Here is a 21,797-nt window from a genome sequence, read left to right as displayed (position 1 = left end):
TTAGTGATGAAGGCTGTGGCTGAAAGTTTGTGTAAGTGTCTTTTAAGTGTTCCTGTCTCCAACTTAACGTGTCTTCTTTACGGTAAGTAGTAATCTGTCTTTTCCTACATTGCTGATATTCCTAACTGGATTTTCCATTTTTTTTTAATTCAGTAGTAAAGACAAATGACAGCCCTGAGAACAGAGTGGTGTGTATAAAATCACATACAAGCAGTGTCGAAAAGTATATACTAGCCTGTCAGGCAGAGTTTAGCCAGTTAGGGTATCTGAGCGTGAGAGAAGCTGGAGATTAAGGATGAAATATTCAGATTTTGCCTACCATCTTTTAACAAAAAACCATTCATATGATGTGCAATGTGAAGTTTTACATTCTCTTAAGAAAAGTAAGAAGATGACCCTTCTGGATATACTGGAACTCAACAAGCACATGATACAGAACGTTTAGTGTTGAATGATTAGACTCAGTTTCCTTTTCCTCTTTGTTACGTCAAGTTTTCGTTACGACCACTACACTGATATAGTAAATTCAGCTTATTTCTCACCAGTTGTTAAATGTATTTCCTCACAAAAACTTTGTTTCTCCCTTTTTTAATTAGTGTAATTATTTCCGTGTGACAACAAAAACGTAATGTTTTCTTATGTAAACACTCTACGCCTTTTTTGTACAAATAATGTCCGTGTAACTCGCACATCATTCTCTCTCTGTTTGTGACATTCAATTGTCATCTGAACGTGGTCTAAGAATCCGAAAGCCATTTATGACCAAATAAATGTAATTTAGCGGAACATTAGCCAGTGTTTCCTATTTAATAATAATAGAAAGAGTACTAAACTACAATGACGGACAAAAATCACATCAAAAAATAATTAATGTACAGTAATGAAATGTTCGGAGTACATTTGTCCAGGTAACACATTTAAGCGATTAACATTACAAGATCATAAGCTAATGTAAGAGCGAGATAAGTCACTGCAAACGTGAAATGTTGGTACGTTAATAGCCGGTGTAACAGCCAGAATGTTGCTTGGAAGCTTGCAGATGTGCGTACATTGTTTTGTACAGCTGGTGGATGTCAGTGTGGGATGGACTGCATGCCTGTTGCATTTGGTCGTATAAAACAGGGACGGTTAATGCTGTTTGTGGATGACAGTGGAGTTGTCGTCCGACGTCCTCGATTGGAGACAGATATGGTGATCGAGCAGTCCACATCACCATGTCGACACAATGGAGAGAATGTTGGGTTACAACAGAGGTATGTGGGCGAACGTTATCCTGTTGGAAAACATCCCCTGGAGTGCTGTTCATGAAAGGCAGCACAGACTGCCGTACAGTTTTGGAGTCAGGTTGGGAGCAGGTCCTCAACTGGTCTCCTTGTAACCAACACATGGCCATCACTGGCACCGAGGCAGAACCACCTGTCATCAAAAAACACAACACACCTCCGACCTGTCGTCTAATGAGCTCTCCCTTGACACTACTGAAGTCGCAAATGGTGATGGATTGACGTCAGTTGAATGCACGCTATACGGCGTCTGGCTCGGAACTGTCCTTGAAGCAACCGATTTGTAGGAGTTTTTTGGGTCAATGTAGCTAACTGCTGCTCAAATTCCTGATGCAGATGCAGTACGATGCGCCAGAGCCATACGCCGAGCAAGATGATCTGTCCTTCCGGTAGTGCCACGTAGCCGTTCGAAGCCCGGTCCCCTTGCGAACGTAGATGCTCGTGTCCACCGCTGCCAGCAATCATGTTCAGTGCCTGCATTCATGCGAAGTCTTTCTGCAGTATCGCACAAGGATCATTGAGCGTCTCGCAGTCCTATTACACGACCTCGTTCAAACTCAGTGAAACGTTGATAATAGTCTTAGTCGCCATCTAATATCAACTCAAGAAATACAGTAGAAGAAGAATAGGTAGATATGAGGAATGAAATAGTGAAGGCAGCAGAGGATCAAGTAGGTAAAAAGACGAAGGTTAGTAGAAATCCTTGGGTAACGAAAAATACTGAATTTAGTTGATGAAAGGAGAAAATACAAAAATGCAGTAAGTGAAGTAGGCAAAAAGGAATTCAAACATCACAAATATGAGATCGACAGGAAGTGCAAAATGGCTAAGCAGGGATGGCTAGAGGACAAATGTAAGGATGTAGAGGCTTATCTCACGAGGGGTAAGATAGATACTGCCTACAGGAAAATTAAACAGACCTTTGGAGAAAAAAGAACCACTTGCATGAGTATCAAGAGCTCAGATGGAAACCTAAGCAAAGAAGGGAAAGCAGAAAGGTAGAAGGAGTATATAGAGGGTCTATACAAGGGCAATGTTCTTGAGGACAGTGTTATGGAAATGGAAGAGGAGGTAGAATAAGATGAAATGAGAGATATGACACTGCGTGAAGAGTTTGACACAGTACTGAAAGACCTAAGTCGAAACAAGGCCCCAGGAGTAGACAACATTCCATTAGAACTACTGATGGCCTTGGGAGAGCCAACCCTGACAAAATTCTACCACCTGGTCAGCAAGATGTAGCTCGTGGTCATGCGGTAGCGTTCTCGCTTCCCACTCCCGGGTTCCTGGGTTCGATTCCCGGCGGGGTAAGGGATTTTCTCTGCCTCGTGATGACTGGGTGTAGTGTGATGTCCTTAGGTTAGTTAGGTTTAAGTAGTTCTAAGTTCTAGGGCACTGATGACCATAGATTTTAAGTCCCATAGTGCTCAGAGCCATTTAAACCATTTTGTATGAGACAGGTGAAATACCCTGAGACTTCAAGAAGAATGCAATAATTCCAATCCCAAAGAAAGCAGGTGCTGACAAATGTGAAAATTACCGAACTATCACTTTAATAAGCCACGGCTGCAAAATACTCACACGAATTCTTTACAGACGAATGGAAAAACTGGTAGAAGCCGACCTCGGGGAAGATCAGCTTGGATTCCGTAGAAATGTTGGAACACGTGAGGCAATACTGACTCTACGACTTATCTTAGAGAATACATTAAGGAAAGACAAGCCTACGTTTCTAGCATTTGTAGACTTAGAGAAAGCTTTTGACAATGTTGATTGGAATACTCTCTTTCATATTCTGAAGGTGGCTGGGGTAAAATACAGGGAACGAAATGCTATTTACAAATGGTACAGAAACCAGATGGCAGTTATAAGAGTCGAGGGGCATGAAAGGGAAGCAGTGGTCGGGAAGGGAGTGAGACAGGGTTGTAGCCTATCCCCGATGTTATTTAATCTGTATATTGAGCAAGCAGTAAAGGAAACAAAAGAAAAATTCGGGGCATGAATTAAAATCCATGGAGAAGAAATAAAAACTTTGAGGTTCGCCGATGGCATTGTAATTCTGGCAGAGACAGCAAAGGGCCTGGAGGAGCAGCTGAACGGAATGGACAGTGTACTAAAAGGAATAAGATGAACATCAACAAAAACAAAACGTGGATAATGGAATGTAGTCGAATTAAATGGGGTGATGCTGCGGAAATTAGATTAGGAAATGAGACACTTAAATTAATAAGTGAGTTTTACTATTTGGGGAGCAAAATACCTCATGATGGTCGAAGTAGAGAGGATATAAAATGTAGACTGGCAATGGCAAGGAAAGCGTTCTGAAGAAGAGAAATTTGTTAACATCGAGTATAGGCTTAAATGTCAGGAAGCCGTTTCTGAAAGTATTTGAATGGAGTATAGCCACGTATGGAAGTGAAACGTGGACGATAAATAGGTTTGACAAGAAAAGAATGGAAGCTTTCGAGATGTGGTGCTACAGAAGAATGCTAAAGATTAGGTGGGTAGATCACATAACTAATGAGGAGGTATTGAATAGAATTGGGGAGAAGAGGAGTTTGTGGCACAACTTGACTAGAAGAAGGGATCGATTGGTAGGACATATTCTGAGGCATCAAGGGATCATCAATTTAGTATTGGAGGGCAGCGTGGAGGGTAAAAATCGTGGAGGGAGACCAAGAGATGATTACACTAAATAGATTCAGAAGGATGTAGGTTGCAGTAGGTACTCGGAGATGAAGAAGCTTGCACAGGATAGGGTAGCATGGAGAGCTGCATCAAACCAGTGTCTGGAATGAAGACCACAACAACAACATCATCTCACCATGACCAGTCTCGAAGGTAAGTAACTCTTACGACCGTTACAGCGTTTACTTAAAGCAAACCTGATTTGCATCCTCAAAGTGACGCTAATAGCGCCAGTCTTACTTGAATAATTATCATGTTTCAGATGTAGAAGCACATCTCCCAAATTTCGTTTATCTCGCACAGCTCCTTTTTGCTGTTACTTTTTCCGTCTATTTATTGCATAACAACATTTCAACACATCTCTGAACTGTAATATAATACAAATGACAATAGCTTAGCGATCGACGTGGCGCTGTTGTTAGCACCCTGGAGTCGCATTCGGGAGGACGACGGTTCAAACGTGCGTCAGGCCATTATAATTTAGGTTTTCTATGATTTCCCTAAATCACTTCAGGGTTAAAAGACACGGTCGACTTCTTTCCCAGTACTTCCCTACTCCGATGGGACCGATGACCTCGATGTTTCGTCCCCTCCCCCGAATCAACCTATTAACAGTAGTTATAGGTGACTGTTGAATTCATTGCGTGGTTCATCACTTCGCTCGTCATTGTTAGGTATCTTCGAAAGGACCCTTGCAGGGACGTGCGGAAAGTGTTGACGTAACCTGAACAACTGTCTGTCACTTAGCACAACACACACATGACGATGATGATTTCCTTCACTACTCGAAAGAGTGTGCACATCCTCCATGGCTGTTCGGAAGCGATTCAGGGTAGTCCAAAACTGCCCGAGGCTGCCCAAATACTGTAATATTCTCTTAGATTCAGGATAGTTTCAGGTACTTTGAAAGTCAGTTCAGTTGTCAGCAGAATTTCCATTCATCGATGACGCTGAATTCATCTTCAGCAATAGTCCTGGCTGTGATAAGAGTGGGATGTCCAGAGCTCATTCTTCTTCGCTAACAGAGAATTTATCTTTCAGTATTGGAAGGTCAGTGTTATCAACGACCTTCAAATATTCACGTAGTAGCGCACTCTTCATGTGATGTCAGAGGCGAATGTGACTCAAGATAGGCAACCAATATGTAGGAGAAGGCCATACTGATCCGCTTAAGACGCTCATGGATTTGTTAAGTAGTTCAAGTTACTCTGTTCAGATATATACCTAGGAATTACAATTACGAACGGTTTAAATTGCAGGTTCGAATCCTAACTCGGGCATGGATGTGTGTGATGTCCTTAGGTTAGTTAGGTTTAATTCGTGCTAAGTCTAGGGGACTGATGACCTCAGATGTTAAGTCCCATAGTGCTTAGAGCTATCTGAACCATCGGTTTAAATTGGGGTTATCACATAGATAATGTTGTGGGGAAGGCGAACCAAAGATTACGTTTTATTTGCATGACACTTAGAAGATGCAACAGGTCTACTGAAGAGATTGAAACGTCCCCTTAGAAAATTTATAAATTACTGAGCTGATAAACATCTTAGGTTATTTGATTTTCAAACAGCTGAGCAAAACTGAACGTACTCAGACATTCACTACAGTGACACACAATATTTTTAGCGCAACGTAATCTGACTTTCAGTAATCCCTAAAAAAGAATGGCCCTGACTAACAATAACCTATACCTTTCATGAATCACTTACCTCACAAAAATCTTCGTTACTCGAACTACTGCAATACAGCGAGCGCCACTACTGCCAGCTAAATAAAAGATTCTAACTACTGAAGGCACTACTGATAGGCATACTTAGCAAATGAAAGATTTTGATAAAGAACAAACAATGTATTTACCTTAATAGTGTTCAAAAGTCATAATATATATATATATATATATATATATATCAGTTCATGACATCCAGTCTTACAAAGTTACTGTCTCTGTCCAGATCATCCGCTCTCAAAACTCCGCCATCTCACTCCCCACATCCACTACTGCTGGCGGCTCACCTCCAACTGCGCAACGCTACGCGCTGTTAACATCCAGCTGCCCAACGCTACAATAGCGAATATTACAACAATGCTAACCAGCCACAGACTGCACACAGCACAGCCAGTGATTTTCATACAGAGCGCTACGTGGCGTTACCAACATAAAAACCTAAACAGCCTACTTACAAGATTGCCTACACTACGCTTGTCCGACCTCTTCTGGACTACCGCTGCTCGGTAGGAGATCGTTACCGGATAGGATTGACAAGGGACATTGAAGAAGTTCAAAGAAGGGTGGCTGCTATTGTGTTATGGCGAAATAGGAAAGAGAACAAGGGGATATGATGGGCGATTTGGAATGGAACTCATTAAAACAAAGCTGTTTCATGTTGCGGCGAGATCTTTTCACGAAATTTGAGTTACCAACTTTCTCGAACGAATTCGAAAATATTTTTCTGATGCAAGTGTACATAAGGGGAAATGATCATCGCAATAAAACAAGAGAAATCAAGGCTCGCATGTGATGATTTAAGTCATCGTTTGTCCTGCGCGCTGTTCGGGAGTGGAACGGTAGTTCGCTGAACCCTCTGCCAGGCACTTAAACGTGAACTGCATTGTACTCATGTAGATGAAGATATAAACCACTGGCCATTAAAATTGCTTCACCAATAAGAACTGCAGATGATAAACGGGTATTCATTCGACAAATATATTATACTAGAACTGACATGTGATTACATTTCCACGCAATTTGGGTGCATAGATACTGAGAAATCAGTACCCAGAACAACCACATCTGACCGTAATAACGGCCTTGAAACGCCTGGACATTGGGTCAAACAGAGCTTCGATGGCGTGTACAGGTACAGCTGCCCATGCAGCTTCAACACGATACCACAGTTCAGCAAGAGTAGTGACTGGCGAATTGTGACGAGCCAGTTGCTCGCCCACCATTGACCAGACGTTTACAATTGCTGAGAGATCTGGAGAATGTGCTGGCCGGGGCAACAGTCGAACAATTTCTGTATCGAGAAAGGCCCGTACAAGACCTGCAACATGCGGTCGTGCATTATCCAGCTGAAATGTAGGGTTTCGCAGGGATCGAATGATGGGTAGAGCCACGGGTCGTAACACATCGGAAATGTAACGTCCACTGTTCAAAGTGCCGTCAGTGCGAACAAGAGGTTACCGAGACGCGTAACCAGTGGCACCTCATACGATCACGCCAGGCGATACGCCAGTATGGCGATGACGAATACACGCTTCTAATGTGCGTTTACCGCGATGTCGCCAAACACGAATGCGACCATCATGATGCTGTAAACAGAACCTGGAATCATCCAAAAAATGACGTTTTGCTATTCGTGCACCCAGGTTCGTCGTTGAGTACACCATCGCAGGCGCTCCTGTCTGTGATGCAGCGTCAAGGGTAACCGCAGCCATGGGCTCCGAGCTGATAGTCCATGCTGACGCAAACGTCGTCGAACTGTTCGTGCAGATGGTTGTTGTCTTGCAAACCTCCCAATCTGTTGACTCAGGGATCGAGACGTGGTTGCACGATCCGTTACAGCCATGCGGATAAGATGTCTGTCATCTCGACTGCTAGTGATACAAGGCCGTTGAGATCCAGCACGGCGTTCCGTATTAGGTTAGTTAGGTTTATGTAGCTGTACGTTCTAGGGGACGGATGACCTCAGAAGTTAAGTCCCATAGTGCTCAGAGCCATTTGAAGCCATTTTCCTCATGTCAGCACGTTGTAGGTGTCGCTACCGGCGCCAACCTTGTGTGAATGCTCTGAAAAGGTAATCATTTGCATATCACAACATCTTCTTCCTGTCGGTAAAATTTCGCGTCTGTAGCACGTCATTCGTGGTGTAGCAACTTTAATGGCCAGTAGTGTAGTTTGTAAAAAGTATACTCACAATGCACGAATGCGATCAATGTATATAGAATACGCAGTAAAAGAATAAACAATTAAAAGTATGAAAGTAAATTAAAATTAGGTAATACATAAGCATATGTACACCTAATCTTCACTGACATGCAGTACGATTAAACTGGATTGTCTGCTCGCAGAAAATAACACTTTTAAAACACGAATCTAACAGTCATCAATCCTAAACGTAAATTACAGGTAGAGGTCCACATTCGTGAAGAACCTGCATGCAGACACATACACTACCGGAAATACATTAATACACCTGAGAAGACGACGTCAGTTTTGGTTCGAAGTCGGCAATGCGACCAGGGAGATAGTAGATGTAGTGATAATGGTTTCAGCGTCGTCCGCCAATCGACCTAGCATAGCGACATCTGTTTCTACCCTTTAATAGGGAATCCTCACAGCCAGAAGGCTCTGTGTGATGCAGACATGTGGAGCAACCTCGCAACCATGCAACGGAGACGCACTCGGGCTTCCTACAGCCAACAGAGAGAATTTGAAAGGGGTCAAACTGTGGCCTTCCGAGTGAAGCGATCTCCCTCTCGGAGAATTGCCACACGAGTTGGACGTGCTGTGTCAGTTGTTCAACGATGCAGATATGAATGGACGTGTGAACATTCTCACGCCTGTAGACGAGGTTCTGGTCGTCTATGCAGAATAATCGCCCACCAGAATCGACTTATTGTAAAGGCAGTGATGGCTGATCGCACAGCTAACACAGGGCAGATTAGAGTGTTTGTGAGAGACCAGACGTGTCAACACGAACTGTTGCGAACCGGTTACTATCAGTGGGATTACGGACCCGCACACCTCTAACCTTTCTCCCCACATCATCGACTTGCACAGCTCGACTGGTGGAGTCAGAGGATCACTTGGAAGGTGGAAAGTCACACCGTGGTCTTCAACGATGAAAGCAGATTCTGCTTGCCCGCTAGTCATGGTTGTTTTCACGTATGATGTAGACCTAGTGAGCGGTGTCTCGTTGAGTGAATTTGTCGGAAGACATACTGGGCCAGTTCCAGGACATATGGTCTGGGATGCGACAAGCTATAACTCTCATTCACCTTTGGTGTTTCTTGAGGGGACGCTAACCAGCGCTCGGACTGTGTAGTATGTTGTTAGAACCCTTTCTCTGCCGTTTTTGCAGCACGAAGGCGATGTGTTGTTCCAACAGGATGATGTTCGCCCAGACACTCAAAACTCAACGTTCTCTGCCAGACATGCAGAAACTTCCCTGGCCAGTACGATGTCCGGACTTGTCCCCAATCGAACACGTGTGGGATGTGGTGGGACGAGAAGTGGCTCATGTGACTAGTCAAGCAACGACTTTTGCAGAACTACGTGACCTGGTCGAGCAGGTGAGGCATAACTTCTCCCACAACTGTATTCGCCAGCTGTACAATCGATTGCACCCATAGAAGCTACACCACATACTCATATCGATAGTTCAGCATGAGTCGATATTTCATAGTTCAGAACCGCGTGTGCTATTCATCTGTAAACGTAATCACTTCATGTACTCCACATGCACTGTTGCAACAATGAATCGCCTGCATCTCGTGGTCGTGCGGTAGCGTTCTCGCTTCCCACGCCCGGGTTCCCGGGTTCGATTCCCGGCAGGGTCAGGGATTTTCTCTGCCTCGTGATGGCTGGGTGTTGTGTGCTGTCCTTAGGTTAGTTAGGTTTAAGTAGTTCTAAGTTCTAGGGGACTGATGACCATAGATGTTAAGTCCCATAGTGCTCAGAGCCATTTGAACCATTTTTGAACAATGAATCTTGAGTGAACTGAAAACCTCTTAAAGGGCGCACTATTTTTCGCCCGGTAGTGTAGGATGAGTCACGCCATGCACTGCTAATGTGAACGTTCTAATTCAAAGTAAGTCATTAATTACTATATACAGGGTTATTACAAATGATTGAAGCGATTTCACAGCTCTACAATAACTTCATTATTTGAGATATTTTCACAATGCTTTGCACACACATACAAAAACTCAAAAAGTTTTTTTAGGCATTCACAAATGTTCGATATGTGCCCCTTTAGTGATTTGGCAGACATCAAGCCGATAATCAAGTTCCTCCCACACTCGGCGCAGCACGTCCCCATCAATGAGTTCGAAAGCATCGTTGATGCGAGCTCGCAGTTCTCGCACGTTTCTTGGTAGAGGAGGTTTAAACACTGAATCTTTTACATAACCCCACAGAAAAAAATCGCATGGGGTTAAGTCGGGAGAGCGTGGAGGCCATGACATGAATTGCTGATCATGATCTCCACCACGACCGATCCATCGGTTTTCCAATCTCCTGTATAAGAAATGCCGAAAATCATGATGGAAGTGCGGTGGAGCACCATCCTGTTGAAAGATGAAGTCGGCGCTGTCGGTCTCCAGTTCTGGCATGAGCCAATTTTCCGCAGGCTACGCGTGAAACTTGCCCGCACGCGTTCAACCGTTTCTTCGCTCACTGCAGGCCGACCCGTTGATTTCCTCTTACAGAGGCATCCAGAAGCTTCAAACTGCGCATACCATCGCCGAATGGAGTTAGCAGTTGGTGGATCTTTGTTGAACTTCGTCCTGAAGTGTCGTTGCACTGTTATGACTGACTGATGTGAGTGCATTTCAAGCACGACATACGCTTTCTCGGCTCCTGTCGCCATTTTGTCTCACTGCGCTCTCGAGCGCTCTGACAGCAGAAACCTGAAGTGCGGCTTCAGCCGAACAAAACTTTATGAGTTTTTCTACGTATCTGTAGTGTGTCGTGACCATATGTCAATGAATGGAGCTACAGTGAATTTATGAAATCGCTTCAATCATTTGTAATAGCCCTGTACATAAGTGCACGTACTTATTGAACCGTAAAATTACTACTGGTTCACCAAAGGTTATTAATCTCAATCAATACACAAAATGTAAAGTGGAAGTAGGTGCCAAGGAATAACGGGTGAAATTACAATTTTCAATAACACTCTTTATTCAAATTTGGTGCAAGACTTTAAGATATTTAAAAAAAAAGACCAGCAATCATTTAACAAATAAGTCACAATTTACAACAGGAAAGGACTTTTAAATTATTATTTAAAAAATTCACGCCAGTAAAAGGCAAGTACAGACAAGCAATGTAACGTATACAACTCGGCGCTGTATAATATTTCAAGCTCAGCTCAGTTAATAACATTAACATTTTCAAAATATATAAAAAACAAATTTTACAAATTTCTCCCAGTTAACTTACGGCAAACAGACACGCTCGCAAGGTAGGACTTGCGAACTTTTACAACATTCTCCTTTCAAGGCAACAATTTCTACCCGTAATGAAATGGCAAACTTTTGCATGGCAAAAAACACACTAATAACCAACTACCTGTATAAAACAGATAAGCACGTTGAGTGAAAGCCTTAAAGGTATTGAATTGGAAAAACGCACAACAGTTTTTGCTGACTAGAAACAATATTAAAAAAATCCACTATGGCGTACATTAACAATCTGGTTTGATTATAGTCAAATATACATAAACACAAATTTACGTAAGTTCTTCCAGATGAGCAGGAATTCGTTATGCAATTGACTAGTTCTTACCACCAGGCAGTCCGCCCCCGGTAGCTGAGTGATCAGCCAGACAGAATGTCAATCCAAAGGGCCCGAGTTCGATTACCGGTTGGGTCGGAAATTTTCTCCGCTCGGGGACTGGGTGTTGTGTTGTCCTAATCATCATCATTTCATCCCCATCGACGCGCAAGTCACCGAAGTGGTGTCAAATCGAAAGACTTGCACCTGGGTAACGGTCTACCCGACGGGAGGCCCTAGTCACACGACATTTTGTTTCTTTTTTTACCACCAGGCAAAAGGAATTTTTCTTCTTTCTTAAGAGTACCTTTTACACGTGAATCTAGTAATACTAGTTATGGCAGGCTAGAGAATGGATCAGGTCTTAGTGCCTTGCATTTTAAACAGTACAGTCATTGGTGCGTTAGACTTTCACAGACATGGCAGAGGCTAACAGTCGAATAAACCCGTAGGGAAGCTGGGAGGTGAAAGAGGCAATCCGAACCACAGATTTACTCTGACTCCCCCCCTTTCGTCCTCAAAAGGGGACAAACGGACCACCCTTTCTAATATTACCACCTTCCCACGGGTGGGCAGACGAGAATGAATGGCGAGAAACCCCCCAATACGTCTGGTATAATTAACAAGAATAAGTAGATTGAATTCAATTAAACTTTATAAAATCTGTTAACAAACAATACTCAACTTCTGGTGCGTTACGACTCCCAGGACTGATCCAACGCAGCACCTCCAAATGCTCTGCCGAGCCGCCCGCTGCCACCCGTTTCAACGGATGCAGGAAGGCGCGCCGACTTTCAGAACCTCCTCGCCGGTCGGCAGCATACGGCCGAACTGCAGATTAGGCCCCTTGCGGACCCACGCTCGGGAAGATTCCCTTCGCGACGAGCAGTTAACGCCCCATACCACGGAGCCGCTGCTCGCGTCGCTTAAGCCGTCGGCACACGGACCGTGCATCCGAACGTTGAGCGTTGAGCGTGCCGAGTTTCTGACGTCATAGCGTGGAATAGCACGCTCGGGAGTCTTTCCGAACGTGCAGAGCAATAACTGGCATGTCAGATATTCTGAGCGTGCGTCTGAGCGTTGACGAATGAGATGGCACAACGCCACCTACGTCACAAGCACGCCGCCTCCCTTCAGTACAGAGTTGTGAGGCGCCATATTGGCATTCATTTCAAGTGTATACGTATATATGCCGTTTCTGAGCACCAGCAAATTGAGAATCACTGGAAAACCCTTTGATAATTTTGTGATTCGTTCCAATAAAATAATGAGAAACACCATATTCGTGGCAAAAGAATTATTGTAACTTGCGTATTATGACAGTAGGCTATTTGAAGGCAGCGACACACTCAAGAGCCACACAAAACGCATTGTTCTTGGTACAATTTGTTATAATTAAATTTCAGTTAGTATCATATCTACGATTAAAGTTTTCAAGAAGTGTAAGATACGACAATTAGATCATGAAAGACAGATGTTGGTTTAGCGTAATGAGTAGCGTCACTGTCCCTAAATGTGTCGTTTTGTTGGGGCGGTGGTTCGCGTCTTGACACAGCCAAATTATTTTCCTAACATTCGCGTTTTTATTAGGTTCTGATACTTTATTATTAGTTTAATATAAGTATATACTATAATATTTGATGTTATGTAAATACAAGTTCACCTTTTTTGAGGGGTGACTTTGGTCGATTGGATTAATCTAAAGGACAGCTTGCGCTAGTTGTATTACGATATTTTGTTCCTTTTTCTTTTACGCTTCGTATTTCACATGTTGCAAAGATTCTGCTACTGAGTAGGAACAGTGATCAAGTAAGACTGACCTTGGGATTTTACTAAAATGTGGGAATGATGAAATAATGTTTATCTTATGCGGAGAAGTATTCCAGATTCGTAACGCAGTGTTTGTAACGGAACTTTTATAAGCCTGTGTCTCTACTGATTGGACATGGTACTTTCCTTTTCGTGGACGATGGAGGAAAAGTGCGTTTTAATAGAGGTAACGTGGGAATTTCACGCGCGCCCGTTGACTATGGAGTGTGATTTACGAACTAGAAACATCCCTCAACTGCCGCTGGAGTGCGATGCGATCGCGTATACCACGTTGGTGCCCACGTACCGTATCCACAAGTCGCATCGTTCCTGAGTGTTCAGAAGCACGTTGAACTTGGCACGCTCAACGTTAACGTTCGACAGCACGGTCCGTGTGCCGACGGCTTTACGCTGATGCCGCGGTCTGCGTGCTGTCCCTCTAGCACCGGCAGAGAAGTCGCTTCTCGATGCCCCGACTGCCAACTCTCCACGAGAGCCCATACAGCCACCTCTTAAACCCAGGCGAACAGCCCATTTTTCGCCTTTCCCGCTAGAGGGAAGCGTTCAATTGCAACGGCGCCACCGCCAGAAAACGGAGGGCGACTGCTTCACGCTACGTCCTCCGGCGCTCTTTTCAGAGCTAACTTTACCACGGCTCACTTATAACTATAAATGACTCGTCTTATGGTATCTTACGGCAAGAAAAAAGGAATAAAAGTGAGATAGTGTTAATACTTCCATCCTTTACCTCCTCTGCATTACTTCAGATGACGTGTCACTGAGCACATTTGTACTGTGCATGCAGTACACGTGAGGTGCCTAGTTGTTTCCACTGCCCTGTGTGGAATACATAAGTTCTTGTACACTTCACTAACCTGCTGTCTTCATGATGATGATGCCCCCATAGCAGAAAACAGCACGCAGGTCGTGGGTTCTTTTTCTTCAGACTGAAATTAACTTCGCAAGGAACTGCTGCTACGAATAAACTATAACTCATTTGGGATGCCACTCACGTTTTTATTGATATAGACACGAGAAACTATTCTTGGTCACAACGTATTGAACATATCTTTCCACAGTCATAATATCTGGCTAAAATAACATGAAATACATCCTGCCACAGACAATATGTCTGTCTACTGGAACCGTCAGAACTGTAGAATAAAATTACATGAATCAAATACTACTATTACAGACAACATGTCTGTACCCAGCGACGGTCGAAACTGTAGTAAATAAAATTGCATGAAACAAATACTGCTATAACAGACAACATGTCTGTCTACAGGAACGGTCAGAACTGGAGAACCGAACTGCCCGAGACACTTCGCGCGCCAAGCCAGCAGGGCGTGACCCGAACGCCACCGAAGTGCATCGGCAGTAATATCATCAGTCTTTTGTTTTAGTAATACTTTGATTTTAATAATTTTGAAATGACTGATTGATAGCTGGCTGTTGAGAGACGTTTATTTAAAAAAATTAAGTAATTTGGATGACAGGTTTAATTAATAATAGCAACTAAAGTTTAACGTTTTGGCGCCCTACCGCCAACACAGCAGCCAATCACAGAGCAGCAGCATCATGCATGCGGTCTTTCTCACGGGAATGGTACCGAATCTAACATCTGTCACCGGTACCTCATTCCACATTGCGTCATCTCTATGCTTCTTGCATCTCCACTGCCCTGGGAATAGCTTCCTGGTGCCTAATATGATGGCTGATGAAGCCAGAAATATTACAATCTTTTAAACTGTGAAACACATCTCTTCTACTAAGCCAGGGGCGGGCAGGAATTCTGCACGTGTGCGGTGCACATGCAAGTGTGCAGTTAACAGGTGTTCTGCGTGCACACAGGGGCAAGCTGGCCACCCGCTTCTCACCCCTCCCCACCATACCGTCTCTCCGCTTCTTCCTCTGTAATGCGTTTTGTTTCCTGGCCTGCTTTATTAAATGAAGGAATAAGGTTAGTAGGAGTGCTTGACAGAAATCATGGTTTGAAAGAGTACCTATTACCTACGATACGTTTTATTTAATTATCACAGGTGGAGTTTACAATACGTTTAATATCTGTATCAAAATTTCTACATACAGACAAACGCAAACAGTTACGTAAATTTTCATTACTGATGTTTGCTCTTAACCGAGACTTATTAATTTTGATAACAGAAAAAAATCTCTCACAAAAGTATGTCAAACCCAACATTGACTATCTTCATGGCTTCACGATAGAGACGAGGAAACTCTTGCTGTGGAAAGTCGTGATAAAAATCTATTACACGTCTTGCCAAAAGGAACTTGTTTCTCAGACGAGAATTACACTGTAGATCTATTAATTCCATTTGCAAACTGAGATGAATATCATCTACAGAAACCAGATTCTCTCGAGAACTATTCAAAACCTTGGGATAAGTAAGATATATCCCCAAATCGCTTGAGAAATTCCTCTTTTATTGCACTAAGAACGGCAACACACTGAAATTTATTATAATGGCGTTCAATATTAAACTTCCGCTCACCAGCGACAATACTGTCACATATTATACATTTCCAATTTTCACTTTTTTCCACAGAGGACAAATGATCCTCCCATTCCTTTTTAAAAGATAGCAAATCTCCAATTCTCCGTTTCCTTGATTCACTCTGCATTTTCCGGTTATTGAAATACAACGTTCACTACGTAGTGGTCGCTTCGCTTCAACGTCCGCAGCTTAGCCTGGTACTACACTGCCGCAACCTGCAGGCTGTCGGCACTGTCCCGTTCGACGGTTGCACGCGAGCAGCACACGTGCAGCGCTGTGTGCTCATGAGCGGCGTGCAGCGTTTGCCCGCCCCTGTACTAAGCAAATGCCCACGCCTTTTAGTGTATTCCTTTCAGGGACTTTTTTCTTGCTTTGGTCCATGCAGCCACATCGGTGGGGTTCTGGTACACCTGGTGTCATCACCGAAAGACGACGCTCTTCAGGAATGGGTAAGAACGGCTGGACGAAATCGGCAACCCGAGCAACGGCCATTCCGTATGTAAAAAGGTCGCAGCGCGAGGCGGCCGCAGCGCACGACCGCCGTAAATAGTCTCGCGCCAGACGGGACGCTACGTAGGCGCCCCGGCTGGCGTGGCTGCTTAGGGATTCCTGCAGGCTGAATAAGCAGGCGCGCCTGCAGGCGGCCGGCGCCCGCGCGCACCTACCTGCTGCCCGCTGCCTGCCGTCTCAGCCGCCGTGCTGAACGCTCGCTGCTGCGAGGACGGCCTCCTGCATATGCAAACCGCGCGGCCCCGATTCCTCTCGGTTCGCCTTACGTCACGGCGGATGCGCTGCCACCGACCGCTCCCTCCAGGAAGCGACTCGTCTGTGGCTACGAACGTTGACCGTCTGTGACGTGACGGTCCAGTTACAGGTAATCTGGAAACTACTGACTAGGGATCGGATCTCATGTAAATGCATGCTGCATGCACGTACACATGTTCCGACCATTTGGGGAGTGAATAAGTGTTTCTAAGATTTGGTCGATATAACTGCACGAGTTTAGAGATGTACACTCTAATACAAAACAAGCGACGCACCGCGAAGGAATTAACCGAAAAGGACGGAAATTGGTGAGAGCAATGTTCAAGTTCAAACTACGGCTGTTGATAGAGTATGGATATATCGGTTTTCTTCCAAAATACACTACTGGCCATTCAAATTGCTACACCAAGAAGGAATGCAGATGATAAACGGGTATTCATTGGACAAATATATTATACTAGAACTGACATGTGATTACATTTTCACGCAATTTGGGTGCATAGATCCTGAGAACTCAGTACCCGGAACAACCACATCTGGCCGTAATAACGGCCTTGATACGCCTGGGCATTGAGTCAAACAGAGCTTGGATGGCGTGTACAGGTACAGCTGCCCATGCAGCTTCAACACGATACCACAGTTCGTCAAGAGTAGTGACGAGCCAGTTGCTCGGCCACCGTTGACCAGACGTTTTCAAATGGTGAGAGATCTGGAGAATATGCTGGCCAGGGCAGCAGTCGAACATTTTCTGTATCCAGCAAGGCCCGTACAGGACCTGCAACATACGGTCGTGCAATATCCTGCTGAAATGTAGGGTTTCGCAGGGATCGAATGAAGGGTAGAGCCACGGGTCGTAACACATCTGAAATGTAACGTTCACTGTTCAAACTGCGGTCAGTGCGAACAAGAGGTGACCGGGACGTGTAACCAATGACACGCCATACCATCACGCCAGTATGGCGATGACGAATACACGCTTCCAATGTGCGTTCACCACGATGTCGCCAAACATGGATGCGACCATCACCATGCTGTAAACAGAACCTGGATTCATCCGAAAAAATGGCGTTTTGCCATTCATGCACCCAGTTTTGTCGTTGAGTACACCATCGCAGGCGCTCCTGTCTGCTGCAAACGTCGTCGAGCTATTCGTGCAGATGGTTGTTGTCTTGCAAACGTCCCCATCTGTTGACCAGGGATCGAGTCGTGGCTGCACGATCCGTTACAGCCACGCGGATAAGATGCCTGTCATCTCGACTGCTAGTGATACGAGGTCGTTGGGATCCAGCACGGTGTTCCGTACTATCCTCCTGAACCCACAGATTCCATATTCTGCTAACAGTCATTGGATTTCGACCAACGCGAGAAGCAATGTCGCGATACGATAAACCGCAATCGCGATAGGCTACAATCCGACCTTTATCAATGTCGGAAACGTGATGGTACGCATCCCTCCTCCTTACACGAGGCATCAGAACAACGTTTCACCAGGCAACGCCGGTCAACTGCTATTTGTGTATGAGAAATCGGTTGGAAACTTTTCTCATGTCAGCACGTTGTACGTGTCGCCACCGGCGCCAACCTTGTGTGAATGCTCTGAAAAGCTTATCATTTGCATATCACAGCATCTTCTTCCTGTCGGCTAAATTTCGCGTCTGTAGCACGTCATCTTCGTGGTGTAACAATTTTAATGGCCAGTAGTGTACATTGATATGTAACGGCGTAATCTTCCTCATCCATACATCTATATCGAAATGGGAATATCGAGTAATGATACTTTTCTTTTGTTTTACATTTTTCGCATTTTTCGGTAAATATTTGAAATTGGTCTTTTGGAATTATAGAAGAACACTATTTTACTTTCACTGCGTGAAGGAGTCTAACTACTTCTGAGCTCTTATCACGTCCAGTCTTTCACTTTGACTGTGTCAATCAAGTGTAGGTGGCATAAAGAGGAAATCCGATTGCATTTGGGGGAGCGGGGAAAGGGGGGTGCGATATGAACTAATAGCACAGCAGTTACGTTAAAAAACAAAACCAACTAGTGTGCTATTTCTTCAATCCAGCATGCTTCGAAACTAGTTGCTGAAACGGTTGAACAAAAATATAAATCACAAGATTGGTCTCTGCGGTGGGTGGAGACGTATGAGGGTAAATGTTGATGTAGTCGAAACAGAAACTACAACGTTTAGCTTCGCCACGAAGTTTAGACACTACAGCTGCTAGGTCACTGGCGTTTTGATGTAGTCGAAACAGAAACTGCAACGTTTAGCTTCGCCACGAAGTTTAGACACTACAGCTGCTTGGTCACTGGCGTTTTGATGTAGTCGAAACAGAAACTGCAACGTTTAGCTTCGCCACGAAGTTTAGACACTACAGCTGCTTGGTCACTGGCGTTTTGATGTAGTCGAAACAGAAACTGCAACGTTTAGCTTCGCCACGAAGTTTAGACACTACAGCTGCTAGGTCACTGGCGTTTGCAGAAATGAAAAAAAAAAACAGGTAAGTCGACAACAAGTGTTCCGGATAAATCCGATATGTGACGGAACCCAGCGAGCGACCCATTGGAGGCCCTTTATGGTGCCGCTTACATGCAGTTACAGTTGTTAGTAAATTGATTATCGCCCAGCATGAAAGTGGATCGCTTTCCGTTCATTTCTTGTTTTAAGAGAGACAACCAGGCTGCTAGAATGTTGATTTACAGAACATCTAATAATAAATGTGTACCTAAATATACAGCTCTAAAACCACCGTATATTTACAATGTACAGCCGATATTTTTATTGGCCGGCATATTTAACCATCCATACTTTTATTTGATATATCGACGACGTTTAATAACATATTTTTAAATATGGATATATCAGATTTCCGATATTTTTAAAAATATCAACAGTCCTAGAACAGAGAAACAAATGACTACAATTTTAGAAAAAATAGGATGATTTGATCAAGAGAAAGAGCTTCTCAAATTGAGCAAATCAATATCGCGTTGGTCCATCTGTGGCCTTTATTCAAGGAGTCATTCGGCTTGGCATTGATTCGTACAGTTGTTGAATGGACTGCAAAGGGATATCGTGTCGAATTCTGTCCGACTGGTGAGTTAGATCGTCAATATGCCCAGTTGTGTGGACGACACTGTCTATAATGCTCCAAACTTTCTCAGTTTGGGTGCGATCCAGCGACCTTGCTAGCCAACGTAGGGTTTGGCAAGCACGAAGACAAGCAGTTGAAACCCTCGCCATATGCAGGTGGTCATTATCTCTTGCTGCAACGTAAGCCCAATATCGCTTGCCATGAAGGGCAACAAAAAACGACGTGGCATATCATCGACGTACTGTGCTGGAAGGATGCCGCAGACGACACCCAAACAACCAAAGGGCTCCTGTCATGAAGAGAAGTGGCGCGCTAGACCATCACTCCTGGTTGTTGGGCCGTATGGCGGCCGACACTCGTGTTGGTATCCCACCACCACCCGGGTCGTCTGCAGACACGTCTTCGGCCTCGAATCTCATTTACAGGAATAGAACTGTCTTCAATGATGAGTCACGCTTCGAATTGAGCCCTGCTGACCAGCGAAGACGAAAGACCTGAAAGCAGAAAGGTACTGGTGTTTTACAGCATCTATACAAAGAAAAAGCCTACACTTCGAACCAATAAATATATATATAGATAAAAGTGTTTTAATGAAAATCATTTCAACAGTAAAAAAAGTCATTAGACAAATGCATTATACTACAACTGACATGTGATTACATTTTCACGCAATTTGGGTGCATAGATCCTGAGAAATCAGTACCCGGAACAACCACCTCTGGCCGTAATAACGGCCTTGATACGCCTGGGCATTGAGTCAAACAGAGCTTGGATGGCGTGTACAGGTACAGCTGCCCATGCAGCTTCAACACGATACCACAGTTCATCAAGAGTACTGACTGGCGTATTGTGACGAGCCAGTTGCTCGGCCACCATTGACCAGACGTTTTCAACTGGTGACAGATCTCGAGACTGTGCTGGCCAGGGCAGCAGTCGAACATTTTCTGTATTCAGCAAGGCCCGTACAGGACCTGCAACATGCGGTCGTGCATTATCCTGCTGAAATGCAGGGATCCGCAGGGATCGAATGAAGGGTAGAGCCACGGGTCGTAACACATCTGAAATGTAACGTCCATTGTTCAGAGTGCCCTCAATGCCAACAAGAGGTGACCGGGACGTGTAACCAATGGCACCCCACACCATCATGCCGTATGATACGCTAGTATGGCGATGACGAATACACGCTTCCGATGTGCGTTCACCGTGATGTCGCCAAACACGGAGGCGACCATAATGATGCTGTAAACAGAACCTCGATTCATCCGTAAAAATAACGTTTTGCCATTCGTGCACCCAGGTTCGTCGTTGAGTACACCATTGCAGGCGCTCCTGTCTGTGATGCAGCGTCAAGTGTAACCGCAGCCGTGGTCTCAGAGCTGATAGTCCATGCTGCTGCAAACGTCGTCGAACTGTTCGTGCAGATGGTTGTTGTCTTGCCAACGTCCCCACCTGTTGACTCGAGGATCGAGATGTGGCTGCACGATCCGTTACAGCCATGCAGATAAGATGCCTGTCATCTCGACTGCTAGAGATACGTGGCCGTTGGGATCCAGTACGGCGTTCCGTATTAACCTCCTGAACCCACCGATTCCATATTCTGCTAACAGTCATTGGATCTCGACCAACGTGAGCAGCAATGTCGCGATAGGATAAACCGCAATCGCGATAGGCTACAATCCGACCTTTATCAAAGTCGCAAACGTGATGGTACGAGCCGGCCGGTGTGGCCGTGCCGTTCTAAGCGCGTCAGTTTGGAACCGCGTGACCGCTACGGTCGCAGGTTCGAATACTGCCTCGGGCATGGATGTGTGTGATGTCCTTAGGTTAGTTCGGTTTAAGTAGTTATAAGTTCTAGGGGACTGATGACCTCAGAAGTTAAGTCCCATAGTGCCCAGAGCCATTTGAACCATTTTTTTGTGATGGTACGCATTCCTCCTCCTTACACGAGGCATCACAACAACGTTTCACCAGGCAGTGCCGGTCAACTGCTGTTTGTGTATGAGCAATCGAACCAGGTTTTAAATTGTAAAACATTTCCAGGGGCATATGTGGACTCTGGCCACAATCTATTGGTCATGAACTGCAGATACTGAAGAAACTGAAAAGAGGTGGGAATTTAAGGAGATGGAACCTGGATA

The sequence above is a fragment of the Schistocerca cancellata genome, chromosome 3, assembly GCF_023864275.1.
Source record: "Schistocerca cancellata isolate TAMUIC-IGC-003103 chromosome 3, iqSchCanc2.1, whole genome shotgun sequence".
Lineage (NCBI taxonomy): Eukaryota > Metazoa > Arthropoda > Insecta > Orthoptera > Acrididae > Schistocerca > Schistocerca cancellata.
Note: the sequence above shows the minus strand (reverse complement) of the source record.